Genomic DNA, 10223 nt, shown 5'->3' with positions numbered 1-10223 from the left:
ACTAGGGACTGGAAATAGGACAATCAATACTGGAATAGCAGTGCTGTCTAGTAAGCCCTGTGCATTAGTCGGAGCGAAAAGGATATCTGGGATAGTTTTGAAACCCTTTTAAGGAAAAGAACCTTGGACATCAGGCAGCCCTCAACCAGAGCCACTGAAACTCAGGTCTTGCTTTGTCGAAACAATTCCAGAGACCAGTGGGATCAACCCAAAGCCAATGCAATACTTTCTTATTCAAACTGAACAAAAGCTTCCTCGGTTTTGATGTACCTTCTTTAGCTATTGGGAACTATTCTGTTCCCAAGTCATACACTGAAGCTGGATCCCATGCAGGGCACATTGAATGGGACTAGAGGAGCTGGTGATATCCCCAGAGCAGCTGTGACTTCTGGTGGGCTCTTTGGTCTGGAGAGATTTTCTGCCAGTGGTTTGGGGAAATGTGACTACCAACTCCAAACTTCTAAGACAGCCAGTCTATTCTTTAAAATTACATTTATATGTGTGTGTGTGTGTGAGTGTGTGTACATACATATGACACAGAGTACATGTGGAGGTCAAAGACAACCTTTGGGAGTCACCCTGAGGGATAGGGATTGAACTCTGGTGGTCAGGCTTGTCCAAGGACTTCCAGCTGCCGAGTGATCCTACCAAGCCCCTCTCCTGTCATTTTCTGATGCCTATCATGCCTTGTAACTTAATGATTTGGATTTCCTTCCATTTCCTTGGGGCCACCACCGAGCACAACTACATGAATATCACACCCTGCTCCACTCACTCCTCATCCTTTCTTCCGCTGATGAGAGGATCAATATGACAGCCAGGCCCTTTGTAGTCAAATGCTCTACAACTGAGCTATACCCCCCAGCGAGGCCCCTCTGCAGACCCCACCCCAGGACACGTGAACATGAGCTTTACCCTCAGAGTGGTTTTCTGTAGTCATCAGCTTTGCGTAACTGTAATGTGTACCCAAAGCAATTAATTTACTAAATTCATATTTTTATATTTTTTTAAAAATACTTCAAGATCCCGGGCGGCAGTAGGCAGCAGAAATGCTGTAGGTCCCAAATGATGGTAGCGGGCCATGTGGCAGCAGACAGCGGGCCCTGGGAGCAGCCAGTCCCAGGTAGAAAGGGCTGCCAGTCCCCCAGCAGTGGCTGGTTCCAGGCAGAGAGACACATTGCAGGCGGGCAGGAGACAGAGACATGGATAGACACGAGATGCAGAGTGAGGTTGAATATTTATTTAGGGAGTTATGAAGGGGAAAGGGAGAAGGGGGGCAGAGAGAGAGAGAGAGAGAGAGAGAGAGAGAGAGAGAGAGAGATTGAGAGAAGGAGAAAGACAGAGAAGGGGGAAAGCAGAGAAGTAGGGAGAGAGGCAGAAGCAAAGCTGCCTCTCCGAGAGGAAGATGGGAAAGAGCATGCTCAGGCGGGAAGCTGAAGATCAGCCTGCCTCAGCGGATGAGGGAGGGAGTGGGCGTGGTTTGTCTCTTAAAGAGACAGAAAACCATAACACATATTCCTTTCCTCATCTTGTCAAATACTATACTTCCGACTGTCTGTAAGCCGGGGACCACCTGAGCCTCTTCATTCTTCCTCTGTGGTTATTTTTGGCTCCATATGTGTTGGGTGGAGCCTCATCCAAACCCACAGAAGTTATTATGGATTTCTGAGGAAAAGCCAATCTCAGAAAAGTCAACAGCATGAAGGAGCTTTTGAGGCTCTACTTCCCCTTCTCCATTGTTAGGATCTGAGTTTTGGCTAAAGAGTGGGGTACTGAGTCTGCATGGCCACAGGAATAGAGGTTTGGAATTCAGGAGATCCTCAGTCATGCTCAAAAGGTACTGGGACAACAATTCTGTCATCACCATTGGTCCCTATCTTGTCTAGGCTTTCTATTGCTTTGGTGAAACACCACGAGCAAAGGCTGGGGAGGAAAGGGTTTCTTGGACTTATGATTCCACATTGCTATTCATCACTGAAGGACCAACAGCTCAGGGATGGAGCCACTAGCAATAGGCTAGCTCCTCCCTAATCAATTGTTAATTAAGAAAATGCCCTACAACTAGATCTTATGGAAGAATTTTCTTTTTTTAAAGACTTCACTTTTAAGGGTTATATGTTTTTTTATTTATCACATATACAGTGTTCTGCCTGCACATATGCCTGCAAAACAGAAGAGGGCACAGACCTCATTACAGATGATTGTGAGCCACCATGTGGTTGCTGGGAATTGAACTCAAGAGACCTCTCTAGAGGAGTCAGAGGGTCCTTCCTCTCCAAAGACTCTAACTTGTGTCAAGTTTACATAAACCAGGCAGCACAGGCCCTCAAATGAATAGATCCAGATAACCTGGGTCAGAGGGTCTCCTCCTCCTGTGATATGTTGATTGTCTCTGGTAGACAAGAATTGCACACAGAGCTGCCATCCTAAGTGGGCTGTGTCCAGAGGATCTGCTTAGAATCAGGCAAAGAAATCCAGCCCCTGTTTTCCCCTCTGCTTTCAGTAATTCCCCACACTATCTGAGATAGCTGGGGATAATATTTCCTGGACTCTCTTATGGTACGAGGCTCCCCAGTCAGGTCTGGCCACTTCCACAGGGACAAATGGGGTAGAGAAACCTGAGTGTTTACTAAGGGACCACACCCTGTGTGTGGCCTTCCAGGGCTTTCTCTAGTGCAGCTTATCTCATGCTGATAAACTGCTTTCTTTCTGGAGCTCACTCTGCTCTCCACGCCAAGGACAGGCCAGGTCGTGCAGCAGTGTAAAGATTGGTGGGGTAATTGCCTTGGTCTTTTTCTCTTATGGCTTATGACAAGTGACTATCCCAGTGACAGGGGAGGTTTGGAAAGACATACAATGGGACTCCTACGTGGCAATCATTCGGATGCTGTGGGTGCCATGAAACTTACCTTGGGAACCTCCCATTTGAAATGATATCCAGCTGGAAGCCTCATTGAAAACCCCCTCAATTTCTTTCCCCAAACACAATGGAAGTAATCAGCATAAACCTACATGGGGGCGACCGTGAATCTCAATGGAAAATAAAAATATCAATGAAATAGTAGGTTCAAAAAGAGTTCACAGTTAAAGGAAGAGTTGCATGATGCTAAAACAAAACTATTTCCGTTGGAAGTTTACCAGGTAATTATGTAAGTCTCTCTTGCTGGTGCTGGCACCGGAACAAGAAAGGACCTTGTGTGTACTTGGGCAAGTGTTCTACCACTGATCTAAGCCCAGGGCACCACAAGCGTCATTTTTTTTTTTATCATTAGTTATTTCAAAAAATATTTTGATCATTTTGAAAGACTGAGACCCATAGACATTTCACTCTCCCCACCCCCCAAAAAATGGGACATTTTTGTTTCAACCAAGGGTCCAAAGTAGAGGCTGGGAGAGGTCAGTACAGATCAGAGCCTTCTCAACCACGTTCACACACAGTAAAAACTCCATGGGAACAATATGAAGGAGAGTCACACATGATACATTTTCTGTTCTCACTCCAACAAGTAACGTATAAACAGGGCCAGGGCAGGGAGATCATGGCCATTAGCGAGCTGGGCCTTGCTCTTAACTTTGCCATCTCCCTAGTCCCTTGTCCATGTGTTGTTGGATGTATGGCCTTCCACTGGAGAGTGGTTGTCTTAATTTCCTATCATAAAACGCCATGACCAAGGCAACTTATAAAGAAGATGTTTAACTTGGGGCTCCCAGCTTCAGAGGGTTAGTGTCCACGGTGGGGAGTGTGGTAGCAGGCAAGCAGGAAGGGCACTGGAGAAGTAGCTGACGGCTCACTTCTTGAGACCCAACACCAAAGCAGAGAAAGAGATACTGGGAATGGCAGGAATTTTTTGAAACCTTGAACTCGACTCTCAGTGACACACCTCCTGCAATAAGGTGACACTTCCTAACCCCCCCCACCCCCAACAGTTTTACTAACTAGACACTAAGTATTCAAACATATGAGCCTATGAGGGTCATTCTCATTCAAATCAACAGAGTGGTCAACTTGCCAGGGGTTACACTTTTGGAGAGAGTTGATTCTCCCTCTCCTGGTAGCTGTCAATAGCCAGTAGCTACTCAGTTAGGTGTGTGACTTTGCACCCATCTCAAGTCTCCATGCTGGGATTCTGACTGGGGCTTGAGTTTGCGCAGGCTCTGTGCATGCTGCTACAACCATTGTGAGTTCATATGTACAGCTACCCTGCTGTGTCCCAGAACACTGTTTCCTTATTCTTTTTTTTTTTTTTTTTGGTTTTTCGAGACAGGGTTTCTCTGTATATACAGAGCCTGCCCTGGAACTAGCTCTTGTAGACCAGGCTGGCCTCGAACTCACAAAGATCAGCCTGCCTCTGCCTCCCGAGTGCTGGGATTAAAGGCGTGCGCCACCACCGCCCGGCTGAACACTGTTTCTTTCTAATCATCCACCGCCTCTCACTGTTACAGCCCCTCACTTCTGCACTGGCCCCTGAGCTTTGTGTGTGCGTGGTACCGAGCACTTGGGGAAGTTCCATTTAGGCCCGAGCACTCTGTGGTCTCTTATTCTTTGCACCTTGACTAGTGGTAGGTCAATGCGTTAATCACTGCCAACCGTTAATGGAGTCTCCTCCAATGAGGGTTGAGAGATGCATCTAAGGGTATAATGCATCAGGAATCAGTTTAATACTGTGTCTGCTTAGCAGCATCAGAACAGTAGGTTTCCCCTTAGGGCCTAAGTCCTTTCTAGCCCCCAGTTCTTGGCCAGGTAATGGTGCCAGGTATGGGTTTCATCTTGTGGAACGGGACTTAAATCTGATCACACAATAGGTTGACTACTCCCACGGTGCTCTCCCACTATTGCGTCAGTGACTTGTCTTGCCAGACCAGTCATTGCTGAGGTTTTGGGAGTGAATGGAGGTCAAAAGCACTATGGAACACCTTTCTGAAATCCCAACAAGAAGAGCATGTAGCATATAGCAAGCTTACGGGCCTCCAAACATGTGTTCACATCAGATTGCCAAATAAATTTGAGAACAACCTGTTGAAAGGGAGTTTGAGGCAAATGGCTAATAAGACAGGAGAAATGTGATTATTAAATGTAAAATTTTCAGGATGAAAATGGACTTGGTTTACTAACCCAGAATCACAGGCGCATTCTTTTGTGTGGTGGCTCAGATTGTCAGTTTGACAGGATCAAGTGACAAGCCCCTGGAATTATGCTGATTAATTGTTCCTCGGGATAAATACGGAACAGTATTTAGACAACAGCACACAGAATGGATAGGGCTCCAGACCAGGGTAGAAAAGCCCTGACTTTAAACCAGGAGGAGGAACCCGATACTCAAAGATTTTAAACCTGTTCAAGTTTCCTTTTTTCCTCTGAACTTCAGTGCCCTCATCTACTAAGGAGACTGTTAGCTCTTTCCTAAATTGCTGGCAGAAGGGAGAGTCACTCTTTGATACCACAGTGGCTAATGGAATGGGTGTGAACCACAGCGTTTCGTCCAATCTCTTGTTCTTATTTGTCTTGTCTCAGCAAAACCTAAACCACCTTTGTCCCTGACTGGGCCTGGCCAGTGCAATCTCCCTGCTGCAACTGGGAAAAGTTACTTATTAGAAAGACAATTGTGATTAAGAGTGTTAGCGGTCAACACTCAGATCCTTTTGTAAGGTGACCTTCAGCCAATGACTAAGGAATTTCAGTGTTTTGTAATCAACAGGTACTCACTCACCACCTGCTAGTGTAAACTTGACTCTCCCTTTCCTTCTGCTGAATCATAATGAACATGTTAATTTCCTGGGGAGAGACTCAGGCTCTTAGGAAGGCGAGAGTATGTTTCTAAGATTATTTTTACCATCTAACTTTGAGAATGCTGAATTCCACCTTTTGCTGTACGTGTATATTTAGAGTCAGTGATATGGGCAGTAGGCAGGCACAGGCATGCACACACAAATGCATGAAGAAAATAAATAATTTTAAATATGGATATTTAAAATATTTTTTTGAGAGTGCTTTGGCAGGATACCTACCACACACCTATGGCCTCTGCAGGAGTGCACACAGGCAATTGCACATTCGTGTGTATAGACACATTCATACACACGTGGGCACACACACAGAGGCTATATAAAAGAAAAGCATAAACGTATCTACAAAAACAAATATCAGTGCTCTCAAAAGGGACTCTAAAATCTAAATTCAGGGAATTAAATATTTCAAGCCCTAAAAGCAGATAGTTTCCCATCAAAATTTCTATATCTAAGAAAGCCATCCTTTAAACTTGATAGAAGAAAAGGATTTTTGTTTTTGTTTTTCGAGACAGGGTTTCTCTGTGTAACAGCCCTGGTTGTCCAGGAACTCACTTTGTAGACCAGGCTGGCCTCGAACTCACAAGAGATCTGCCTGCTTCTGCTTCCCCAGGGCTGGGATTGAAGGTGTGCCCCTCTACCACCTGGCAGAAAAAGATATTTTAAGAAAAGAGCATAAAATAAAATAAACAAAACAAGAAAGCAAAGAACCAACTAAGGCAGTTGCTGAGTACCAAAGGCACCCTGGAGAAACAGCACACTCTGCTGTTCCCAGCCACAGCCCTGCAGAAACGGTACACTCTGCTGTTCCCAGCCACAGCCCTGCAGAAACGGTACACTCTGCTGTTCCCAGCCACAGCCCACACTGCTGATGCCGGACCGCTTTTTCTTTTCTCTCTTCTCCAGTCCTTGTTATCCGTGGACTCTAACACTACCCCAACTTTCCCTTCCAGGTACTTTCCCCACTTTTCCTCTAGCTGGCCCACACTAATCCCTGCCTTTACAGAGTCTTCTTCCCTTCCACTCCTATTCTTAGTAACTCCTACCCCATGCACCACACTATCTTGGTTAGTTTATCTTCCAGCAGTCCTTAAAGCTAAAGGGACCATTGCATTTGACTGGGTACTACATGGTACAACTTGGCCTCCACAGCAGTTGCTGTTATTCAGACAATTGCTGCTTTACTCTGGGAGTAATACAGGGATCAGACCAGCTGCCGGGGGCACATAAACTGAGTGTCTAGATTCTACACCTCATTTCTGCCACAGTCTAGACTTAGACATTGAAAATTCTCATCCGAAAAAAAGCATAATAAAAAAAGTCAAAACCATCAGAAATTTAAGCGACAACATAACCCTAGATGAGTAAATCCCAATAGAGTAATGTAAGAAATATGAACAATCAAAGCAGTGTAACCCCCCCATCCTGATTCCATATTAATCCCCCCAAAGAACAAATTAGACAAAATCCAGGACAAAGAATTTAAGGAATGATTATAAGACTTCCGGTTAAGCTGCCATGCTCAGAGTGTACCAGGTTTTGTTTGATTGATTGCTTTTGTTTCTGAAGTGGAGGCAGAGGAGTTTTTCCTTGCTTTATGCTGTTAACGATTGCCTATCATGTTTCTATATGTAGGTGAAGGCCCTTGTCACCAAGCAGATGGCCTGAACTCAATCCCTTCAACCATCACGGCAAGGAGAGAGCAAACTCCTGCAAGGTGTTCTTTGACCTCCACATACATGCAGTGGCATTTGTATGCACAAATAATAAGTTAATTAAAAGATATAATAAAAATGTAGCTATAAGAATGTTTACGGAAACAAGAGACTACGCAATAAGATCCTAAATAAACTCAAAGACCATGCAAATAAATAGCTGAATAAAATAATTAAGTCGAGAAAGTCGATACAGGATATGAAATAATGTCTCTTCAATAAAGAGACTGAAATGCTAAAAGATAAAACTGAAAATTTATATATGTAAGGTTTACTAAGTCTTTTTAAAAAGTTCAATAAAGCCTCACCAATAGAATAGATCAGATAGGCCAGGTGGTGATAGCATACCCTATTAATCCTAGCACTTGGAAGGCAGAGGCAGACAGATCTCTGTGAGTTTGAGGCCAGTTTGGTCTACAAAGAGAGTTCCCGAACAGCCAGAGCTACACAGAGAAACCTTGTCTCAAAAAACAAAACAAAACAAACAAACAGAAATAGAACAGATCAGGTAGAAGACAGAGTACCAGGAATGAAAGAGAACATAGATAAAATAGAATATCAGCTAAAGAGAGTATGTGGACACTCGGGTTTTGTAGTATACACCATTGGAAGACCAAAGATGGGCCAGTGAGATGTCTCTCAGCAGGTAAAGACCAAATTTACAAACTGTCGGTATAAAAAAAGAGCAAGCTAAAGGCATAAACAATATATTCAATAGAATCATAGGAGAAAAGTTCCCCAAACTCAGAGAAAGAGAAGATCGTCTGGGCTCAAGAGACACAAAGAACACTAAATGGTCAAAACCAAGAAAGAACTCCGTGTTCCATTATAATTAAAGCACTAAACATAGGGAACAAAGAACACATCCAAAGTTGCATGAATAAAGTATTAAAGTCACATACAAAGGCAAACACATGAGAATTACAACAGATTTTCAACAGAAACCTTACGAGAAAGGATAGCACTGAATGACATATTCCAAGTGCTGAAAGACAGTAATCGCCAACCTATATTACTATATGCAGCAAAACTGCCTGTCATAATCAATTACTAATAATTAATTATTATTTAATGGGTTATTAACTAATATAATAAAGTAATTATGTGATGCTCTTTCTTCTATGGACTCATTTAGGTCACGTGCGTTAATGTCTCTGAACTGTGCTGTCCTCCAAACCTTCCACTCAGTGACCACAAAGTGACCTCTCAACCACTTGCTGCCTTGTCACTAATGACCCGGTTGCACACACATTGGTAAAGAAGGTGCTGGAAAAGGAAGTCATTTAGACAGAAATCGAGTTGTGCAGCGATAGCCCTGTGACTCACAAGGACTGTGAACACAAGTGGTCCCAGCCAGGGTCCTGCTCACCTTGGTCCTGGGGCAAGGAATCCCCTCTCTCGGCTCTCAGTGTTTCTGCACTCTCTCTGAACCGAGGAAAGCAGAAAACACGTGAGAAGAGAAAATCACAACCCTTTTCTTACCACCCATGTACACAGAGACCTCCATAGGAGACGAGCTCCAAACCATGGTGATCACAGATGTTTAAGACAAGGGGCAATGCATTTGTAAAAGAATGACAGGACACACAGGTTTCAGAGTTCAGATTCATTCTGGGCATGTTGTAGGAGAGGCGGGGTCGGGGCAGTGGGGGGAGGCTAGCAGAAGTTCAGGGTTACTGCTGAGTTCCTCTGCTCTCACCACAGCCTCACCAGCAGCCTCCTGTGATCAGAGCTGTTCCTGTCCTTCTCCCAAAGGATTGCCACACATCCCTGCCTATAGGGAAAAAGATCAAGGCGCCCTCTCTGAAGTCACAGGCCAATGACTCCAGGCCCGAAGTAGTTCGTGGACCATGGATGATATTTTGAGATGGCACATGCTTGACTCTGCCAGGTGAACATGGGCCTCAGAAGACATTTGCCGTTGAGAGTCTGTTAGGGTTTGTAATTCTTTCACTGTCCTTCTCCCTTTGTTCCTCAGAAGCAGCAGGAGTGATTATCTCCACCTCTATCCTATCTCCTAGCATTTTAAAAGACCAATCATTGGTTTTCAAATGAGTTTGAGTCCAAAAGTAAGAACACTGATTCCAGAATCCCTCAAGACACCAGCCTGTGGCTCTGGTCATACCTCAAGTCTAGCCAGCTTCTACTGCTGTCTGTGAGCAGAACTGCCTCCACACCTGGCGTAGGATTCCTCTGCACAGGGAGGGGAGTTAATGTGACATGCATGTAGAGTGCATCACACACACACACACACACACACACACACACACACACACACACACACAGTGATTCTTTTCTCTGTTAGCATTTGCAACTGTTTTCGTACTAGCTGTTTTATCAAATCCACACTGCATTTTGGCCTTCCAGATGGACCGCTAACTTCTCTAGCTGTGAGATACCGTGACTTCCAATCTCCAGACTGTTGCCTTTACTGGAGGAGCCCTCCCCGTGTCTGCTTGCTCTGGTTTGAAACCTTCATTTGCTTTTGAAAGGTGGTAGCCTTTGTAGTGTTTTCAACCGAAGCTGGCTGGTAAGTGACAATATGAGAAAGCATAGACTTTGACCTTAGCAGCCTAGAGACCCAGCTTTGCCTACTAGCAGGTTATTAAGTAAGACGTTATCTTTCTGAACTTCTGGTATTTTCCCTGTAAAATGAAGATAGTAGCTCTCTTGACATCTTTTAGTTAGCGCCTGACTAAAGTTCAGGTTTCCAAGCAGTATGCT

This window comes from Microtus oregoni, unplaced genomic scaffold (genome assembly GCF_018167655.1).
Source record: "Microtus oregoni isolate MIOR12 unplaced genomic scaffold, Mior012 000032F_ref0000030, whole genome shotgun sequence".
Classification (NCBI taxonomy): domain Eukaryota; kingdom Metazoa; phylum Chordata; class Mammalia; order Rodentia; family Cricetidae; genus Microtus; species Microtus oregoni.
This window is presented reverse-complemented; position numbering follows the sequence as displayed.